This window comes from Felis catus, chromosome B3 (genome assembly GCF_018350175.1).
Source record: "Felis catus isolate Fca126 chromosome B3, F.catus_Fca126_mat1.0, whole genome shotgun sequence".
Classification (NCBI taxonomy): domain Eukaryota; kingdom Metazoa; phylum Chordata; class Mammalia; order Carnivora; family Felidae; genus Felis; species Felis catus.
This window is the reverse complement of record NC_058373.1, coordinates 131,266,594-131,289,008: the sequence shown is the minus strand read 5'-3', so window position 1 is coordinate 131,289,008 and position 22,415 is coordinate 131,266,594. Positions and strand designations below refer to the sequence as shown.

Below are 22,415 nucleotides of genomic sequence, written 5' to 3'. Positions count from 1 at the left end.
ATCCATTAATATTATTTTCCAAATGGTCAAATAAACAAAATAATCTCTCAACTAATTCTTTTTCCCTGGGTTCCTCTCTCCAAATGCTTCCTCTCTTGGTTTCCATTTGGCCAGTTGCTTCTCAGGCCTGCTGCTCTCATCATGGATTTCCTTTTTTGTGTCTTTGTGTTGCATCCACTGTTTCCAACTCATTCTGCGTTTGCCCCCTCACTTGAAGGAGGGAGCACATGCTCCTATACTCGTGGGAAGTTGTTCATAGTGATAATTATGTGTTTAAAATATTGCCTTTTTGTGTCTGATCTGCCTTCATACTTAGTTGATCATTTGGGTATATAATGGTAGGTTGCAAATCATTTTGCCTCATAATTTTGAAATTATTTTTTCCATCGCTTTCTAACCCCCAGATTTGTTGTTAAGAAGTCTGATATTATTTCATTCCATACACTTTGTCAATGACCTTTCCTCCCAACCCCAAGGAAATTTACAAGATTTGTTTCTTTTACTTTCTGGTGCTCTGATATTTCCTAGTGAAGAGCCTATGTGCTTGCTTTTTATCGTTTCCTGTGCTGGACACGGTGTGTTGTTCTTTCAGTCTGGAGAATCTCCTATCCTTTGGCCCTGGAAAATATTCTCTGGTATGAATTTGAAAATAGCTTTCTCTCCATTTTTCCTTCTATTTTATTAATCTATTGTTGAGTTTCCTGGGCCAATACTCTAAGTTTCTTATCTTTTCTCTTCATAGTTCTTTTGATTTTATTTGCTCTACTTACCAAAATGTTTCTTAGTTTTTATCTACCAAACTCGTTACTTTTTTAAGAGTGGGGGGTGTAGAGAGAGAGAGGGAGAGAGAGAATCCTAAGCAGTCTCCACGCTCAGCATGGAGCCCAACGTGGGGCTCTATCTCCCGATGCTGAGATCAGGATCTGAGCTGAAATCAAGTGGTGGATGCTTAACTGACTGGGCCACCCAGGAGCCTCAGTGTTACATTTTTTATTTTGACCAAAAATTTTCCAGTTTGTTCCCCAACACTTGTCTATGCAGCATCCCATCTTCCTCTTGTATTTGCCTCATCTCTTCTTATCTCTCCACTTTCATTCTTTCTGCCTTATTGACTAAGCTCATAGTTTTCTTTTCTTCCTTACTCCTCCCCTTCCTCCTTTTTCTTTCAGTTGTGGTATTTTGGGTTCTTTCCAAATGTTGAAAGTTGTTGCCGTGTTTTGGGTTCTTTTCATGTTGGATGCCTTTTCCAAATGTCTGATTGTCTCTTCACATTTAATAGTGATGACTAAAAGCTGATTAAAAGTGCTGAAAGTGGGGACTGGACATATTCATAAATAATTTTCAAGATACTGGGATTGGATGCTACCTGTAGAGCTGACATCAGTATCTGGCAGCTTTTTATTTGGGGATTGTAACTTTTCCAAAAGAAGACTTTTCAAATCTTCCACCTATAAGGGCTATTTCTAGAAGTAGAAATTTCACTTAAACTTCTATTTTCAACTGTTGACCTCTCTCTTTCCTGGATTTTGACTAATGTTCTGAGTTTCCTCTGTTTGTCTTTTCCTGAGAATGAACCATGGGTCCTGTGTGTGTGTGTGTGTGCGCATGTGTGTATGTGATGGGGGGCTTCATGAGGTGAAGGAGGAGACAAGGAGCCAACCCTTCCACAAAGGGACTTTTGACTCTTTATGGGCTGAACTGTGTGTCCCCCAAATCTATGTGTTGAAGTACCTCAGAATGTGATTATATTTGGAGACCGTTTTAAAGAGGTAATCCAATTAAAATGAAGTCATCAGAGTGGCCCTAATCCAATATGACTAGTATCCTTATAAGAAGAGGAAATTTGGACACAGGCAATTACAGAGGGAAAACTATGTGAAGACACAGGCAGAAGACTTCCATTAGCAAGCCAAGGAAGGTGATCTCAGAAGAAACTGATTCTGCTGACACCTTGATCTTGGACTTCTAAACGCCAGAACTGTGAGAAAATATATTTCTTGTTGTTTAAGCCCCTCATCTGTGGTACTTTGTTATGGTAGCCCAAGCAAACTAATGTACCATGTTTTCAGCCCTGTTCCACATCCCTAAGTTTGATGATGCCTGTTTCCTTCAAATTCTGTTCTTTTCAAGGTCCTGTGGGACGAACTGGCTCACATCCCCTCTGCAGGCTGCCACCCTTGTATGTCACTCACTGTGCCTCTCTCCATCTGCTTTCTGTCTTCCTAAAATTTGTGGAATTATGAAAATTTCTTTAAGTGTGCCTCCTACTGTCTTTATTCGTTAGAGTTTTATACTAAAAACAAAACAAAACAAAGCATCTTTTGCTGCCATTTTAGTGGTTTTTGAGAGAGGGAAGAGTTATACTTGCATTTTAACCTAAGGCGAATTTCTAAAATTCTAGAACCTTTTAATCTAGCAATAGCAATAATCAACGTTATGAAACTGTCATTCTTTTTAATAAATTACATACATACTGGCACCCAATTTGTTGGTTCTCAGCTCCCAACACATGCTTCTTTGCCCTGTTTCTGATACTGGAGCTGTATCCTGTAAACATTTCTGGTTTACCAGATGGCTTCATACTAGGCTTCATCAATAGGGGACTTTGGAGGGACACTGCAGGGGGAAGGAGTTTCTCTTCCTGGTTTCCCTGTTCTTTTATCTCTGGCTCCCGTGGCGTGAGGCTGCCAAAGGCATTTGGGGCAGCCATGACACAAACACTTCAGTGAGTTTCACAGACACCCATCTGTGAATTCCTAGTAAGTCTTGGGGGCCTCCTAATGGGGGCTTCCCAGTGAGTCCCATCACGGCCCAACAGGAAGTTTTCAACTTGCCAGCACGGGCCTATGGCACTTCAGTGAATTTCTTGCTATCCAGTGGGCCCCAGTCACAACTTCTCAAATGGGATCTGAATCTCAGCCTGGTGTAGTGGGATATTTTTTCTCAGATTTTTCTCTTTTTGGGGTGCTCTGTCTCAGCCCTAGATGTAATGGCTCTCTCCCTTATCTGCTGGTCTTGTATTTTTTAGAGCAAGGGTGTGCAAAACTTTTCTGGAAAGAGCCAGCAAGTAAATATTTTAGGCTTCACGGGCCATGGGGTCTGTATTACTCAATGGAATGTTGTAGTGAGAAAACAGCCACAGACAGCACACAAATGAATGGGCATGGCCAGATGGGCCACAGGTCCACTCCTGCTTCCCTATGCTCCTTAGCCCATAGGCATCAACCCCCTGTTACTAGTGAACAGTTCTTTATATGAAGTTCTTACTGTTCAAATTACTGGTGTGGTTACTTCTGACCGGACCCTGATTGATATACCACATTGAAATTTTAGGCGAGGACTTGGCTCGTGACTTGGGCCAGCTGAGAGTGTTTGCTCTGGATCTTACAATTCTGGTCAGTGTTAGAGAATGAATGAGAGAAGGAGTGACTCTGTGGCAGTCTTAAACAGTAAAAATAACAAGCGGGTGGATATTTTAGGCAGGGCTTTCTTACCTGCGTGCAGACAAGACTTGGGGCAAAGCAGAAAAATCTTCTCTTCTTGTCAGTCGTAAACTTCAGGTTCATAAAATGTTCCCTCCCGTTACCTACTCTATAAAACTTCCACGTTTATTTTAAAATAATTTCCCCGAGATCTTCGGGTAGAATTGACACTCTAGGAAGATGCAGGGCGTTTTTTCCTGGGGCTCACTCTCCCCTAGGCTCAGGATGGCAGTGCTCTTGGGGAGCACGTGTCAAATGCTCTTTGGAGTGGTAGTTTCACCGCCTCCCCAAGCTTTTCTGAGCCAAAATACATCGCAGTTGATTAGTTTTCTGCTTTCGAAATTGCTGTCAAGTTCCAGACTCATCTCCCTGAGATTATTCCCATCATCTTTATTGGAGGTTTGGGTGTCTGCAAATTCTTCAGTGACACATTTACAGGCTGTCTTTTGCTTTATGCTCACAGATGGCTAATCACAATGACACCGTGTATTTTACTAGTTTAATTCTCAGAGGGTAACCTCTTTTCCAAGATTTTGTTTCTCCATGCATTGCCATTACCAAGAAAATGTTCCCTGATCACAATGGGACAGAGAACACTTACCCCAAGGCTATCCCAAAGACAGGGCTCTGGGACTTCCTGAAAATCAGAACCTTACCTGAGATGTTTCTGCCAGGTTTCCTATGGCTTTTAACTCACGTGATGGGTTAGGGAGAGAAGTGAAAGGAAAAAGCATGCTTCCAGGCAATCCTGGGGTAAAAGCAATAGCAGTTGGCAAAACCTTTGCCCTAACTGCCTATCAATTTTTCTCTTCGTTATGATACAAGCAGGGAAGGTTGTAAGATCAGCTGTCGTAAATGATGAGTTAAGACAGAATTATGAGTACAGGATGCCTTATTGCTGGTGTCATACTGAAAGCTCTGAAGGGAAAACAGGGGAAAGGGAAAGAAACATTTTTCCCCTTGCTCACGTAAGGCTTGGGATGGAGTATGAGAAGGCGCTCCGATCACCAGCTGAGAGCTTTCCACTGCCCCTCTTTCCCATCCCATTTTGGATCAACCAGTCCTCTCTTGTAGATAGAATACAGGGTCCACAAGGTGCCTCGCAAGGATTCAAAATCGGTAAGGTCGTCCTCTGGGTTAAGCTATAACACTGACTTAGGTCAGTGTGAAAAAGTGCAAAGTCATCTTAGAAATAAAATGTTTTCTAGGCCAAGACAATGATGAATGGACTGTAGGCACCGATGCAGGCAAAGGAAGAAAAGGCTTTGCAGAAAGAGGGTGAAGAGAGGCAGTGCCTGTCCAGGTCCGTTGTGCAGGAGAGACACTCCACCCCCAGCCCCTGTCCCCGAGGAATCAGGAGCATCAGCCATTATCATCTTTATACTCACCCTTCGCCACATTTGATCTTTGGCAAGTCAACTTCTGCTCATGGTCTTACTCCCTGTGTGGATTTGTCTGCAGAGAGAGAATGGCTTGATCCCCAAACATCCCTATCACATCCACTTGACAGCTGTTGTCTCATTGGAAACGAACAAATTAGCAACATGGTGGCTGCCAAGTTGGTTGGCATCTGAAACTTGGGGTGCTAACAGATCAGTTATGTGCCATGTTGGATAAGGAGCCCCAGTGTGGGACCAGCTGGGCTCTTATGGCACTTGTAAATAGTCCTAAAATACGTCTGAACTTTTTTCAGACAGACATTTTTATTATCTAGAAACTTAATTCTAAGAGAAAAAGTTGATTAAATTGCAGCCATTAAGAGACTCAGAATACTACAATGATGACGATCAGGAACTTCAGGTTCAGACAACATGGGCTCCAGGTCTGGTCCTCTAGCCTTTCTTCATGATGTCCATAGGCGCTTAGTTGGGTCTCTGTGTGCTCAAATTGTTTCACCTATCAAGTGAGCATAGTAGTACATAATAAAGTATTTATGTAACAGGTTTGTTGTGAGCGTTAAATGAGGTTTGTCCATGAAATATTTATTGCAATGCCTGGCACTCAGTAAGGGATCCATAAATTTTAGCTGTCATCACCGTGATTATTATTATCAAGTATTTTTTTTCTCCTTTTCAAGGATCAAAGTCGTATGTTACTGCCAATCAGAGTTTAGATCTGCCCAAGATAATCAGTGCTAAAAAACCCAGTTGAAAGCACTTTTGACCAGGCACTACTCTAGTATAAAATAATAGTAAGCAAAAAATAAAAAAAAATACATATTTATTTAACAAAGAATATCGAATTTAATTTCAGAGAGTAGTAAAGGAAATGGAGGTAAGGGCTGTGAGAGGGTGATGGCGATGATGTTAGATAGTGTGACTCTACCGGTTTTAGATCCAAGAAGCGATAGGAGCTGGATGGAGTGAAAGACCCTGAGAGAAAGTGGCATCAGAGGCTGAGAGCCAAAAGATGAGGTCAGCCCTTTATGCTCTGCAGCAAACATTCAGGAAGGGGGTACAGCTGATACAGCCTGGAGGAGAGAAAGAGCTTGGGAATTTTAGCAATAGAAAGAAGGCCAGTGAGGATGGAAAACAAGGATGGGGGATAGGCAGGGGGCGGGTTTGGGAGGGAGGGGTTGCAGGCTACCGTAGAGAGGAGGGTTTCAAGCCTAAGGTAGAAGGAATGACTGGGTTTGAGGCAGTGCAGCCAAGGCTGGAGTGAGGAGAGTGGATTGTCATGGGGTAATGTATCCCCTAAGGGCAGGGAGACTGTCTGGAAGTTAACAGCTTGGCCAGGGAAGAGAGAATAGTGGCTTAGGCTGGTGCAGAGAGAGTGGAAATGGAGAGAAATGGTTGGATGCGTTTTGGAAGGAAAACTGATAGGACTTCCTGACAAATCAGGTGCGGGGAATAGAGGCCAGAGAGAAATCAAAGACGATCGTTGGATTTTTGGCTTGAACAGTGACGTCAAGGATTGTTTCATGAAGTGTGGGTGGATGGACTGGGACAAAGTGGATTTGGTGGGGAAAAAATTAGGTTTATGAGAAATAAGTTGAGACTGTTAGATGTTGTTTCAGATATTTCGGTGGCCTTTGCGTGGCATGTTTGTGCTTTCTGTAAAGTTTTAAAAACCCCAAATCCTATTTCAAGGAGCTCTACCACCCTAGAGCCCTATACTGGGAACTGTTCTTCTGTTCAATCCTTTGGTTACACATGAAAAAAATGTTACGTAGCAATGAGGTTTCCATTGTGACTTTGTGGTGGAACTGGCGCTGGCACCTGAGCTTATTTACTGATCTATTTATTTCTGATGAGTTATTCTGTTCTGAGCTTCACATCAGCTCCAAGATCGTCTCTATAATAAGAAGAGTCTCAGGAAACCCTAAGCCTAAGAATGTCTTTTGGATAAAACAAGGATCTTGTTTTCACGCAAATGTGGCCTCATAAATGAAGAGACGTAGAAATGGACGTAGAGCCAAGCTGTGGAAGCGAAATAGATTTTCTGAAACACCAATAGTTTCCTAAGGGATCGTTTGCCCATCTGGGTTTATTGGGACTGCCAGGAAGAAAAAAAAAAAAAAAAAAGAAAAGTCATGTGATCATGTCCAAAGAGTACGCCGTGTCAGTTATGAAATAATTATTTAAATGGTATTATTTGGATACTGTCTGAATTCATATTTTTCTGCCCCAGGGATTGGGAGGGGTCAGGGAAGCCATTAGTGATTGCTGAGAAACCAATACTACGTATCCCAAACAAACCTGCACACAATGTCCCATAAAAATCTCATTACTCACCCTGTTCTCCCTGAATCAGCATTCTGGGCACTGTTGTAGATATCCTGTAAATTGCACATTTATAAATTACTCATTTATAACATCTGTCGGAAGGCAGCTATAGAAGCAGATAATCTTTTCCCTGTAGCCTCAGCTCTGTAGCAGCTTGCTTTCAGATTTTGCTTTGATCTTTTTTCAGTGTCCCTGAAGACTTCAGACCTGTTGTTGACTGGCTCCAAATTATCTGGGAGTGTTCCAATGAATCCGGACTGCCTCTTTGACCCAGTCGTGGAGGAGGCTGGAAACCAGCCATGTGCCAGGAATTAGACGTTGGGAATGAAGAGGTGAAAGAGACAGTCCCTGTTAAAGACGGCCACAGAGAGCTAAGAAAATTAGTGAAGACAGCACAGCATGCAAAGAAGTGCCATCGGGATTTGCACAGAGTATTGGTGAGAATGGAAGAAGCATCTAACGCCTCCTGGGTGACACTCCAGGAAAAAGAGGTGGGGAAATGCTTTAAAGTGACACCAGAGAACACTCACACACTGCTGGTGGGAACGTAAAACAGCGCAGCCACGTTGGAGGACAGTCTGGCATTTCCTCCGAAGGTGAAACACAGAGTTACCACGTGACCCAGCAATTCCACTCCTCGGTCGGCACCCAAGAGAAATGAAAATACAGGTTCACACACACACACACACATACACACACACACAACTTGTACGTGAATGTTCAGAACAGTATTACTCATTATAGCTGCAAAATGAAAACAGCTCAAATGTCCCTCCTGTGATGAATGGATAAATTAAATGTGGTGTCCGTACCCTGGAATGTTATTTGACGTTAAAGAGGAAAAAAGTACTGATGCATACTACAACGTGCATGAAGCTTGAGGACGTTATGCTGAGTGAAAGAAGGCGGTCACAAAGGATCAAATATTGTATGATTTCCTTTGGGTGAAATATCTAGCATAGGCAAATCTGTAGAGACAGGGAGTAGGTTACTGTTTGCCTAGATCTGGTGGAAATGGGAGCATTGAGGGGTTATGGCTGAGGGCCACAGGGTTTCCTATTCAGGTGGTGCTTTGAAATTGATTCTGTAATCATTGCACAACTTGGTGAGTATACGAAAAGCCCTTGAATTATACACTCACATAGGTGAATTGTATGGTATATGAATTCAATCTCAATAAAGTTGTTAAAAACAACAGTGACACCTGAGGACCAGTAGGGGAGAAGGTTACTGGGCAGAGTGACAATAATGAGCAAATATACCCCATTAGCAATCCCCCCTTGACTCTACTGCCAAAATGTGTCCCCCCAGATCCTTTTAACCTTCTCTATTCCCACCACTACCTTCCTGATCCAAGCCACTGGTATCTACCTGAACCACTAAAGTAGCCTCATAACTACTATACTCCTGTCCCTGTGCTGGGGGGTTGAGTGGCAGCACAGGACCATCCTTCTTCTCTGGAGGGGCTGAAAGTGTGGGGAGCTCATCTTCCAGAGGCCCTGTTTCGGGGCTCCAGACTGCCCATGCCCCTTCCCTAGGACCCCTTCCCTGTTTCTGCTGAGTATCCAGCTCATCCCTAGTCGCACTGTCTTCCCCTGTGACACTCGATCATGACTGAGAGTGGTTTTCTTTGTAGCTCATGTCATACGTGCTGAGGTTCACGTATGTCCTTTCTTGCTCACTCTCCGTCTCCTTTCTGGAATGCAAGCTCCCTGCAAGCAGGGACTTTGATTCACAGCAGTATGTGCGGTGCCTCGCTCAGTCTCTCGTACACAGAAGCTTCTCGTACTCTTGCTTGCTGAGTGTGCGAAGACGAGGCAGGACGAGGACAGGGCGTTGAGGGCCTATCTCGCACCGTCCGTGGTTGGAATGCCACGGGGCAGTTGTGGGGGTGGAGGGAGGTGAACGGTGAGGTTGCTGGGAAGATGGGTCACACAGGGCTTTGCTATTTCCTAGCTGTGTCATCTTAGAAAAGGCATTTCATCTCTCCAAGCCTCTCCGGTTCTCCACTTTCCAATGGAATTTTTAAAACCCATCTTGTGAGGGTTGAATGTGTACATTACATGAAAATCCTGAGGAAATTCATATATTGAACATTGAATATTCTCATGTGCCCACAGGGGCTAGGCCCTGAAAATTCAGAGATTAAAAAAGGTGTGTTCTCTGTCCTTGAGAAGCCCATGTCTGGCAAGGAAGACAGACCCACAAGAAGTCATAAAAGGTGTCTTACATGATTGTTGCCTCAAGGCCTCTCAGCCAGAGTGCCTGACTTCCAGTCACTTCCCATGACAGGGTGCCAGTCTGTGTTGTGTCTTTATTAGCACTGGGACCTCCTCAAGGACGGTGGCGGGCCTCCACGTCTTCCACAGGGCCTGTGGGGCCTCCTCGGGATCCAGGTACTAAGGAGGCCCAGCCTGCCTCTTCCCTTGAATGGGGGCCTCGGCTTGTCTTCAAAACCAGGGGATCAAAAATCCCAGGTCTCCCGACCTTGTACCCTGAGTTACAAAAAACATTTCCTTTTATGACAGGAGAGCTCTTTATTCTCCTTGCATCGCCTTTCCTGGATGCTTATTCAGTCAGGCGCCATTTTGACATGACTCTGCTTTCTAGGCCTAGGTTCTTTCCGCCCTGCCTTTTCACTGCATCACTTCTTCTCTTGCAAACTTTCTCTCCTTTGCTAAAGTCTGTTGTACCCAGCCTTCATTGTCTTAAAAACCAACTGCTGGGACTCTTTGTGACTGGGGACTCTGCTTTTTACCCTTCCAGGTTCTCAGAGCTTAGCAGTGCCCGCAGAAATGTCCTCTCTGCTCCCCAGAATTTTATCCACGCCCTGTAACTGTTTGGAGGCACAGTCCGCGGGAGTGCGTGTTTCTCAGCTGCTTGTGACATCAGGTTGGTAACTCCCTTGGGATGCTGGCCTTTGTCACCTCATCACTTGGTGTGCCTGGCAGAGTGGACAATGGTGTATGGGATGGAGGTTTGATGGCTTGGAGTGACAATAATGTCTTCAAACCTACCCTCTTGCTCTCGTTTGGGTCTAAGTAAAAAATGCCAAATGAACAGCCTCTTCTCGGCCTCCCTCAAGCCAGCTGGGACCAGGCAGCAGCCTTCGGGGTGGCTAAGGAGGAGGAGGTGCGTGTTTTACTATCATACCTCCAGTCTCCGGTTTTCTCAACGGCTTCATTTCTTTTGCTTGACTGGGGGAGCTGAGTGTCTAAGTAGAGTGCATTGTTTCCCCTGCTTCCGATTCACCTCAGGACTAGACTGGCAGCTGTGGGGCACCTGGGTGGCTTAGTCGATTAAGCATCTGACTTCAGCTCAGGTCATGATCTCATGGTTCGTGAGTTCCAGCCCCGCGTCGGGCTCTGTGCTGACAGCTCAGAGCTTGGAGCCTGCTTGGGATTCTGTGTCTCCGTCTCTCTCTGCCCGTCCCCCACTCATGCTCTGTCTCTGTCTCTCTCAAAAGTAAATAAACACTAAAAAAAATAAAAATTAAAAAAAAAAGACTAAACTCATTCTGGTGCTCAACTGGAAGTTTTGAGGAAAAAAAAAAAGACTGGCAGCTGTGTCTGAGAAGAAGACGGTGCTGGTGGGGATGGAAGGAGAATGAGAGGTAAGTTTTGATTAGAAATAAATGGAAAAAATGAAAAAAAACTAAGGAAATGCATTATTCAAAGATTTACAACATGTTTGCTCAATAAACCTTTATTTATTGCCCAAAGTCTGATTTCTTTTGGAAGATTACCTTGGCAGACAGTCTATAAGTAACGGCAATGCAACAGAATTGGGAAATCGAGGCCAGGGGAGCCTTAGAAAGTAGTTGTCCATCTGTGTGAACTTTAAAAAAGTTTTTTTTTAAATATTTATTTTTGAGAGAGAGAGAGATGCAGAGAAAGAGAGAGACACTGAATCGGAAGCAGGCTCCAGGCTCCGAGCTGCCAGCACAGAGCCTGAGGTGGGGCTCGAACTTGTGAACTGTGAGATCATGACCTGAGCTGAAGCCAGAGTCTTAACGGACTGAGCCACCCAGGGGTCCCCTGTGTGAACTTTTAAACAATTTTTTTTTGTGTGTGGGGTTGGAGGGTGGTGCATGGAGAAATTATTCCCTTTGAAAGTCAGCAGGAATGCGATCGTGCTGTCCTGGGTTTGAGGCTGCTACCGTAAAATCTTCATCTTTTACCTAATTATGCCTGCTTCTGATAGCAGCTCTTGGGTAAAAAAAAGTTTTCTCCTTATAACGACACATCTGACTGCACATTTGTCAAAGTGTTGATCAAGGGCTCTTTCTTCTTTTAATAAATGCGATGTATCCATTCCAAAGCATTCCTTCTATAATTAATAACAATAAGATCCAGTACCTGTGGAGAGCGGAGACATTGAAAAAGAACCAGAAAAAATACAAGATGGTATCAGCAGCCTAACAGCAGTGCTCTCGGCCTTCTCTGGCCCCCGTCCAGATGGCACCTGCTACCCAGAGATCCCACCTGCCTGTGGGGGGCCCCTTGCTCCCTTCACGCTTCCCTTGGTTGTTTATTTTAAAGGAGAAAAAGTTGGATTGCAGTAAGAAGATAGATCCCATTTAGGGGGGGATAAAGCTAAGATAAAATATTATACTTGCAAAACAATAATACAAGGAGTGTTACTTGCCCTGGACACTTACCCACCGAGGGCCTGTCTGGTCACTGGTCACAATGCACATACAAACACAGGGAGATTCACAGCAGCCTTTTTGTTAAATTCTCCTCCTTCAGATGAACTATCTGGGAAATTTGTTGTATTAAAAAAATTTTTTTTTTTTTAAGATTTGCTTTTGAGAAGGAGAGACGGAATGTGAGCGGGGGAGGGGTAGAGAGAAAGGGAGACACAGAATCTGAAGCAGGCTTCAGGCTCTGAGCTGTCAGCACGGAGCCGGACCAGGGGCTCGAACCCATGGGCTGTGAGATCATGACCCGAGGCAAAGTCAGATGCTCAACTGACTGAGCCACTCAGGCACCCCTGTACTTGTATATAATGCCAACAGCTACCTTTTGTAGCTCGTGCATCACTTATACTATTTATAATAATAATCATAGCTAATATTTAGTGAAGCTCTCCCCGGGGTCATGTGCTGTTCTGAGGCACTTCATGTATTTGATGGACTTCTCCAAAACACATATGGTAGGAGACTTGCCACATATTTTATCTAAATTAAGTCAACTCTGGTCCTGATGCTGCATTTTGCATTGTGGGAAAGTAACTTGTTAGTATCTCCCTCCCTCCCTCCCTCCCTCCCTCCCTCCCTCCCTCCCTCTCTCCTTTCCTCTCTCTCTCTCTCTCTCTCTTTCTCTCTCTCTCTCTCTCTCTCTCAGGTCTTACCAGGACCTAAAGTATTGCAGGAGAAAGGGGCAAGAGTTCTCTGTGCATGAAATAGTCTGGGGTCCTTGATGAAGACAGTCACCGCTTGGTCACTTGGAGACCCTTAAATCTGGACAGCTCCACTGAGGGTATCTAGATCTCAGTCTATATATTATATGGATTTATATACATTATGTTTCACCAGAGAAGCCTGACTAATACACTGTTCTTTGCGAGACCATACCTGGAATAACAAAGTCTTATTTGGAGAGGTCTCCAAGGAAGTGGGAAGTTTGCTTTTTTTTAGATCATAATGAGAACAGTTATTGCCTTTTTCTAGAGAGAGCCTAGTCTTTAGCAACCCAAACCTGTTTATCTCTTGGGGCAAGAACAGGAAATGGTTCTTTCATTCCTTTAAAAATAACCCACATGTGTAGGAAAAATAACACTACTTGCTCAGTGCTTATACTGCTATCCACACAGTTTGTCTCTTGTTCTCGCAATTTCTCACTGGGGAAGGGATGAACAGGGTGATCATTTCCTTTTTCAGATAAAGAAACTGAGGTCAAAGAGAAGTCAGGGAACTTCTCCAAACTGATCCAACAGGTTGTTCCTGGTAAGGTCAGGATTTACACTTGACCAGGCTGACTCCAAGCCCATCCTCTGGGTATTGCTGTGCGTTAATCTCAGTGTGCAGAAGCAGACTGCCTATGAGCTTCTAAGATAGTTTTGGGTGACCATACTGGCTTGGCCACCTCCAAAGTGCATGATGTGGGATGTGCTGGGTGGCCTGACCCATCCCCTTCCCGGTGCCCACTGCCCCCTGGTCACACTAGCTTTCTTTCTGCATCTTCTTTCTGTCTTCATCTTGGGTGCTTTGCCCTTTCTCTTCATTCTGCTAGAAAAGCCCTCTCCAGCACATTTTATTGGCTGGTCCGTCAATATTGAGCGCTCTACCTAAATGTCCCCACCTCCGGGCACCTGGGTGGCTCAGTTGATTAGGCATCCAACTTTAGCTCAGGTCATGATCCTGTGGTTCGTGGGTTTGGACCCCACATCCGGCTCTGTGCTGACAGCTGGGAGCCTGGAGCCTGCTTCAGATTCTGTGTCTCCCTCTCTCTCTGCCCCTCCCCCACTCACACTCTGTCTCAAAAATAAACATTAAAAAAATTAAGTGTCCCGCCTCTGCCCCAGAGCCCCTCCAACATGTCACTCTGTAGCAAACCGACTGCTTCCTCCCTTCACAGCACTTATTAGTGCTTGAAGTAATGCTGTTGTTGGTTTCAGTGCTTATTTTTTATTTTTCCCTACTAGAATGTCTGTTCCTCGCGGGGCACTGTGTCTTTCATATTCAGCACCGTATCCATTCAGTGCTTGGTCCATACATAATGCATGCCCCCAAAATGTCTATGAAATTCTGGACTCACTGGCCCCCAATTTATCTTCAGGTGTAGTATCAGGATGGCATTATTAACTTTCGGTATCATTGCTAGAAATTGAGGGAATACGTACATCTTGGTGCATCGCCAGCTTGGTGCTTGGTGCTCAATAAATAGTAGCTGTTCTGGTGATCATTGGCTGCTTTTCTTTTCACTACCCAAGGGCTTGGAAAAATGTTTCGCTGAACGCAATCTTGGCAGCAAAGAGGTCCCCAAAGCATTGCCTTGCCTGCCCTCAGCCGTGGGGAAAATAAATCACATTTTCTATTTAAGGGTGATGTAACATCGCCACAGAAGAAACTTTATCTGTTTGGCCCTATCCATCATTTTTCCCTCCCCACCCCTCCCTGCCTATCCCTCCCTGGGAAGGCGCTCACATTTACCACGTGTGCCCTACCCACTGTGTTTCTGTCTGCCTTGGTGACTGATCTGTAGCTAACAAATCAGCTGGGATGGCAGCGTGGCCGCTGTCCCCTTCCGCCTCTGATGGAAGGTGCGGTTGCTCTGTAAATCATCGCTGGGAGCTGCAGGCTGGGTCCGCCGGGGCGCAGCTTCAGCCGCGCTCTGTTGAAGAGGCTGTCGTGTGCACTCTCCTTCAGGCAAGGTGGCAGCATTGTCATCTGCCCCCAGGATCAGGGCCAGCGCGCATGTGTGCTTTTGTGGCCCGTTCCGCTGCCTCCTTGAACTCTTAAATCAAAACCCGGCACAGCACAGAGGTCAGGAAGCCAGGGCTTCCAGGGGTCTTGGTTGGGCCTTTTTGTGACTAACGACAATAATAAAAGGATTGAAAAGGGATCTTTGAACATATTTTAGCAGAGAAAATTGTCACACGTTGTTGGGAACTTTCCCTTCCTTCCTCCACTCCATCATGAAGAATCACGTCATTTGTGGGATCTCTGGCAGGGCCACCGAGAGAACCCGGCTACGTGTCCTGTCGACGATGACAACGACGATGATGAAGATGATGAGACCTTACCAGGCGCCCTGCACCATTAATCACTTTCCATACAGTTGTATTTAATCTTCCAGGAATAATGGGCTAAGGAAGCAGGTCAGAGACTTCTTTGGTGGGAATGCATGCAAAGCTGGAGTCCTGATTTTGAAATCTGGAAAGTACTGGGTGGAAGGGGTAGCGTTCAGCCAGTACCTACCCCAGCTTCAACCCTTTCACATAAGGTATGCCATCTGCCAACTTGCAAATTAGGTCGCCTCTTCCCTATGTTTTTACAGGTGAAACTGAGACTCAAGAAGCCTTAGCAGCCTGTCCGAGATCACACCCAGTTGCTAAGTGGCAGAGCCAGGATTTAAATCAGATTTGTCTGACTCCAGACTCTGGTTACGGATAGAAATGGTCTGAACAGGGTCCGTCTTACAAGTAGGCAGTCAGATGGGAAGTCTGCCTGTTAGAAGTTTTTCCTTCAAGCCTTAAACTTTTCTCCTATTCCTAATGCACAGGCAATGCACTCGCCACGCACCCCAGTCTGAGGGTGGAACCAGACAACCTCTGCAAAGCACCATGAAGCCGCGAGGATTGAACTATTCCAAGCTTTCACTTTATCACTATTCCAGCTTCTAAACTTGTCATCTTTATAGTCCATTGAATTAATAAGAGAAGCGGATACTCGTTGACATTGACAGAGCAGGACACTGCATATTATATAAACTGCTCTGTGCAACCCCATCTGATTGCTGTAGAGACACGAATTCATACTTTTCACCATCGTAACCCATAATCGTAACCCAACATCCATTCAAATTAAGGCGCTGTAACTCTTTTTAGGAGTGGAGAAAAAAATTCTTGCTGCTTTTTACTAGTTGATTTATTGTTACATGACAATATTGGGTATATTAAATTTTAATATTGGTGCTGTCTTTTTCACCGTAAGTCTTGTGCTGAGGAGCTCAGAAATTATTTCATTTTAAAAGGGACATTTATTGCACCATATAGGCAGGTAGGTAATTCCTTCCTCTGAGAAGCTCGTGGATTATTCTCCTTCTGAGGTGTGAGAACTTTTGATTTGCACTTGCTGTGCTGTTTACGTGCAAAGGAAGGGTGATTTACTGTTTCCACTGGCATAAATAATGTGCCGTTTGTTTCTGCATCATTTTCCAACACCCACTATTGATAGTGCCTCGCAGTTTACCAGGCAGAGAATTCAGCCTTTTACTGTAAATGTCAGGGAGAGAGAATGCAAAAACAGCCTTGGATTTCAGCCTAATGTTCCAGTGGGTCCCCAGTCGCACTGGAAAGAGACAACCCAGTCATGGTGGGCTAGTGCTACAAAGCACCTGTCCTTTCCAGTTCATTTCTTGGAACCATTAAAACCCTTTAGGGAACATGGCAACCGTCTGATCCTTACAGTAAGACCATTCCCAGGATAATTTATGCTTTTACCGAAGATGAGGCATCTCTTCTGTTCTACTTCTCACCCACCAATTTCCTCCATGCTTCCCTACTCTGACCTTTTTAAACATATGTGCCAATTTGTGAAAATATTATGGGGGAACTCTGGCATAGCACAACTTCCTGGGATCTCTACAAAACAGATAAGACAGGACCTGTTTGTTCCTGACCCAACGTCCATTTTCTTTTTCTTCCTTGGCTATCAAAGCTGATTTTCTTTGGCGTGGCAATATGTTTGCCCTAGATACAAATTTCTCAGTTCCCATTACAACTTCAGGTGACCATTCTGGCTAATGAGGTGGGAACAGAGGTTATTGGGCAGACACTCTGGAAACCAGAACTGTGAGGCAGACGGTTGGTATGGGCTCATTTTTTGCCTTTCTCTTCTAACTTCTACTTCCTGTTCGATTGTGGACAGTTGGCTGGATCTCTAGTAGATCTCCATATTGACAGAGGAGGCAACCTTCAGGTCTTGTAATAAGGATGGGGGGACAGAATTCAAGGCACCTGATGACTTAATGTAGCACTATGCCAATCACATACCACCTACCTTAGGACTTTTATAAGCGAGAGAACACATATCTACTTTATTTAAGCAAATATAGTCATGTCCTATTATGGGCATCTGGGGCAGCCAGTCGCCATATTGTGAGGACACTAGAGTAGTCCTATAAGGAGGTCCACATGGTGAGGAACTGAGGCCTCCTACCAACAACCAGCATTGACTCGTCAGCTGTGTGAGTGGACCATCTTGGAAGCGGATTCTCCTAGCCCGGTCAAGCTTTCAGATGACCGAGACCCTGGCTGGCAACTTGCCTCTGACTTTCACGAGAGACCCCAGATAAATGTTTATTGTTAGTTTAAGCTGCTACAGCAATATATAAGCAATACAGATTTTAGCATTAGGTGTGTATTCTTAACGTACATATTTTAAAGCTGATGTTATCAAGTGAGTAATGCAAACCCCTAATATTCTGAAACCCTATAAATGAAAATATCCACAAAGGCATTTAAGTGCCTCCTCTTTTTAAGGCATCATAGTTAAATATGGTGGCAGACTTAATCACTTTTTAGCCACCCTTATGAATACGGTCGATAATTCTCATGAATTTCACATTCCACTACACAGGCCATTTTCTTAACTGACCGTATGTCAATTCAGAATTAGACTAAAAATCCCATATTCTACTCCCCTGCTTCCTCACTATTGTGGCCCCCCTGCCCTCAGTTCTGAAAGGCTGGAGTGACCCTTTAAGCCCCAGATCATAGAGGATTGAAGATTCCCAGACTGCTTCCCTCCCCTTAATGACAGTGTCTCACAGGGAAAGCTAGCCTTTGGAAAGGAACATGACTTCTCAATTTCAAGTTCAATTTAACTTGGTGGGAATGAAACTGCCTTCCCAATTTACCGTGAGATCTGCGTGTTTAGCTGCCTGAGTTCTCTGCTGATGGGCCCCCAGCCCCCTTCCTGATTTCCATAAACACTTACTAAGTTTCCAAACACCTGGCTTCGTTTACAGCAGTCAGAACCCTCCTCATAGAGCATGAACCACCCCCATCCTGAAACTTCCGTGATCTTTAATCTCTCACACCCCACAGTGACCCCTGAGCCCTGGAGGAGGTTGCCAGCTGAGCTGCAGAACATAAAACCTAGGGGTCTGGTTTTCCTTGAGCTAGAGCCTCTTTTAGGTCAGGTGCAAAGCTTCGGGACCCGAGGTGTATTGGTCACTTAGTTATGATTCGCTATCACTTGTTTGCCTCTTCCTAGACTGCGGAGCATTTCCGGGAAAGCCCCCACTCGTCATAACATCAGGGATGAAGGCTATCATGTCCACAGGGGGATTCATTAACCCGCATTTCAGACGGGCTTATTCCAAGATTCCATTTGTGACTCCATTTGATTGATAAATATCAAGGGCTTCAGCAGGGTAATGGCAAACTGTCCTGCTGAATTTACTCAAATCCCCCTGATTAATCCTGTCTCGCTGCCCAAAGCTATCATTATAACTTACATGCTGCCTTTTAATTTGGATTTTATTGCCCTCCTCCTTCTCTTCTGCCCTCTTTCTTCCTTTTGCTGTCCACATGCTTGCAGGTTAGAAGTTGAGGCCCTTGACTTGATTCTTGTTTGGTTGGATCCTTCCTTCCTCTCTCCCTTCTTTCTTTCTTTCTTTCTTTCTTTCTTTCTTTCTTTCTTCTTTCTTCTTTCTTTCTTTCTTTCTTTCTTTCTTTCTTTCTTCTCTCCCTTCTTTCCTTCCTTCTTTCCTTCCTTCTTTCCTTCCTTCCTTCCTTCCTTCCTTCCTTCTTTCCTTCCTTCTTTCTCTCCCTCCCTCCCTGCCTTCCTTCTTTCCCTCCCTCCTTCTCTCCTTTCTTTTTTGTTTTCTTAAGGCGTATTCAGTTCTGTGCTATGAGAACTTCAGAACCCAAAGAAGGAACCATCATTGGCTCAGCTCTATGCCAGAAGCATTTAGAAACTGTATGGGTATCCCCATTTTCCCCCTTTTAAAGCTATCTAGGTGTGTGCCTTTATAATAACACCTTCAGCCAGGCAGACGCAGTTGAGTGATCTATAAATAGGGTTTGGGATTGACTGATCAATCAGAGCTTCTCCTGCTGTAAGGAGGGACTAGTGCACCTGTGTTCTGGTCTGCGTTCACTTGTCAACCTCAAACTTGAGCAGTTTGGAGGCAGGTTTGATTTTTGAGGCTTTTTCTTTGGTGAGGGGTGGGGTGGGTGGAGGATGAAGAGGAAAGTCTCATTAAGATATTGTTCTACTCTTGCCAAACAGGTAGTATAAAAGGACTCACTTGCTAGATATGGCCATTAAAGGGTAACTGCTTATTTTTCTTCTTTTCCAAATGGGCAGCTTATTTCCTGCTCGCATCCTATGCGCAAGGTAGCAATCTGGAAGCAGCTTGAAGTCAATAGCAGCGAGCAATTCCAATGTAATTTGTGCCCAAGCTCAGCTTGTGTATTGCAGCGACTCCACTCAAGCTACTATCAACTGACCATGTGAACACACACACTTACACATACAAGTACGTGTGCAGATGTATGTTTTTTCTATCCAACTCTCTCACCTGTACCTTCTCTTCATTGTCAGAGGAAACAAGCCTGAACACACTAATGGTTTTGGCTGAAATGAAGGTATTTGCCCTTGCTACGTACAAATCTGAAGAGATAGGAACCTTGAAGTAACAGGGTTGCTCTGCGGTCCATCTCTCCCGCCTCCGTGAGAGTTACCAACCTCACGAACTGGGTGGGTGCAGAATCCAGTAGTCAGCCCGTGGGAGAGAACGCGGTGGTCCTCCCAGCTGCGGCTAAAAAGTCCTAAGGATCAAGAGTGATCAATAACACTTTTCTTTTCCCCTAGGTAGGCTTTTCTTCCTATACATCCTTCCAGTTGCCATTTTGGGCATCTAGGTTTGCAAGCCTTTGTCCATGTCCACTGGGACATCCGTGTTTGATTTGGGGAGAGAGAGACGTGCTGGGTGAACTTTTGTATTGATTCTAAAGGTCTTCCTGTGTAATACTTACAGACAGCTCTAAGGGCCTGCCTTGAATAAGCTGCCCTTTATAGAACAAGATAATGCTGCTGATACCCTAGGAGCCCTTTCTCTTTCAGGAGCCACGATGGGGTACGCTGAGCTGTCTACCCCTCATCTCTGCCCCAATAATGAGTCACTGCTCAAAGTTAGGCATACAGGCAGCATTGTCCTAAGAGCTCCAGCTAGAAGACCAATGTGAGTTGGGTGTGAATCCTAACCACCCCTTAGTAGCCGTGTAAATTTGGTCAAGGTTTTTTTTTTTTTTACATCTTTCTTAGCTTCAGTGTCCACATTCGGAAAAGTCAAGTTAGTACCCCATTTGTTGTGACAAAGTTTAAATGGAATCATTCATTAGATAGATGAAGAAAGAAGGTGCCTATGGGGTGCCAGGCACTTTTCTAGGCGCTGGGAATAGAGGGGTTAATGAGCCAACAAATTCTGCCTTTGGTTACCGTGGTTACCAACTGGAGGGTAGCCGCATATGATACATAAAGGAGTCAGGACACGAGGTCATTACAGAGTGAGCAGTAGTATGAAGAAAATAAAACTCATAGATGCGTGAAGAGTAAGTTGGGAGAGGTGGGGTAATTCTACACTGGATGGTCCTGAAGGTTTCTCCAAGGAGGAAGTGAATGTAAACCCATGTAGCCCAGCGCCTGGCAGGAGTTAAGAGCACCACAAATGCTGTTCCATTAAAATATGTATATATACAATTATTTATGTCTGGGACAGCCAGTGGAGTTTGCAAGCTGATATTCTGGCGTTATGATCATCTCCCCGGCCCTCTTTTCTTCAGCCTCCAAGCAACGGAGCAAACAGTAAAGCAAAGTACTTGGAGAGAAGGCTTTGTCATTCTTCAGGTACAAATAAGACATTGGCCTTGCTAGAAATCAGAGAATGGGGCAGTCCCTGGATTGAATGTGCATATCCAAATTATCTTTGACAGGAGGCTTCACAGGAAGAGGTTTCCTTCCCGGATTCTGTGATATGCTGTGATTCCCTATGCTGTGATTCCCTGGGTGTAAACAGAAGGGAGTTGAAATGGACTCATTCGGTGATCGTGAAGTGGGTCTTCCACTGTGGCTGCAAGAGCGTTCAGGATATTGTCTCATTTGTGAGGAGGGAGAGCCGAGAGGCAGAGATGCCCAGGGAGACATTGAGACCCACTCCTCCAGCCCTGTTTTGGTGAACGGCTCCATTATTTAGCCCATAGAGGAGCCAGGAACCATTGTGTCTGTGTGAGACTCTCTCTCTTGCATTCAGGTGGTCACCGACATCTCCAGGGTCTCCCCCTTTACTGTCTTACCCATTCTGTTTTCTCTCTCTCCACCCCCACTGCTATGGCCTCTTCTAGGCTTACGTCTACTCTCTCCCTCTGATCCGCTATAGGCTTCACTTGAAACTCTTTCCTCTAGTAGTTTTAAAAATGTTAAGATCTTTAGGGCAAAAACAAGGCCGCTTTCTCTTTTGCCTCCTCTACAGTAGTGATTCCTAAGTTATGGACTGAGAACTCCTCGGAGCAATAGCTAAGGAAATATTGCAAGAGATCCTTGGATCTGTTGTCTGCGGAGTAGATAAGTAAGTGCCTTAGTCTGTTTGCGCAGCTATAACAAAGCACATAGGCTGGGTGCCCATAAACAACAGAAATGTATTTCTTATATTTGGGATGCTGGAAGTCCAAGATCAGTATCAGCACGACGGGGTTCTGGTAAGCTTCCTCTTCCGGGTTGCAGATTGCACACTTCTCCTGTCCTAACAAGGTGGCAAGGGCTAGGGAGCTCTGTGGGGTCTCTTTTTTCAGGTAATAACCCCATTCACGGGGGCCCCACCCTCACGCCCTAATCACCCCAAAGGCCTCACCTCCTAATACCTTCATGCTGGGGAAAGAGGGTTTCAACATATGAATTTTCTGGGGCGAGGGGAAACACAAACATTTATTTCATAATAAGCTTCAAAAGTAGACGTATAAAGATTTTCAAATATATGTAGATACCGTTTTGACAATAAGATGCACATTTGCTCAGAGTTGCTGAATTGAATTTTTCATTGTATATTTTTAAAATCAATAAGTGCTAAAAAGGGATCTTTTCTCCCTTAGGGGCCCACAACAGCGTTTTCATCTATAAGTGGGTCTTCGGCCTTGAGAAGGAATCTTGGCCATCACTGAGGTGAAGTACAGTGACGGATGTGTTGGGGCACCTGGGTGGCTCAGTCCGTTCAGCGTTCCGACCCTTGATAGTGGCTCAGATCATGATCTCACGGTTTGGGAGTTGGAACCCAGCATCTGGCTCTGTGCCGACAGGGTGGAGTCTGCTTGGAATGCTCTCTCTCCTCCCCCCCCTTCTCTGCCCCTCCCCGACTCACACTTTGTTTCTCTCTCTCTCTCTCAAAATAAATAAACTTAAAAAAAAAAAAGACTGATGTTTCATTTGGCACCTGCTACAGCCCGCGGTACTCCGTAAATGTAAACGCCGGTTCAGACC

General features: G+C 44.8%; 2 long non-coding RNA genes across 3 annotated transcripts; one reads left to right on the top strand and one right to left on the bottom strand.

Moving 5' to 3' along the window:
• Positions 1-3,967: 3,967 nt before the first annotated feature.
• LOC123386172 lies at positions 3,968-10,214 on the bottom strand. The gene is made up of 2 exons (XR_006599891.1): positions 7,217-10,214; positions 3,968-5,378 (listed from the first exon to the last, which is right to left on the bottom strand). It is a non-coding gene; the product is annotated as an uncharacterized LOC123386172 (long non-coding RNA).
• Positions 10,215-20,106: 9,892 nt separating this feature from the next.
• On the top strand, positions 20,107-22,240 carry LOC102901345. Of its 2 annotated transcripts, none has more exons than XR_006599889.1 (4): positions 20,107-20,792; positions 20,879-21,195; positions 21,415-21,510; positions 22,031-22,240. It is a non-coding gene; the product is annotated as an uncharacterized LOC102901345 (long non-coding RNA). The 2 variants fall into 2 exon arrangements; XR_440599.4 differs by having other exon boundaries at positions 20,174-20,792; positions 20,879-20,997.
• The last annotated feature ends 175 nt before the right edge of the window (positions 22,241-22,415 follow it).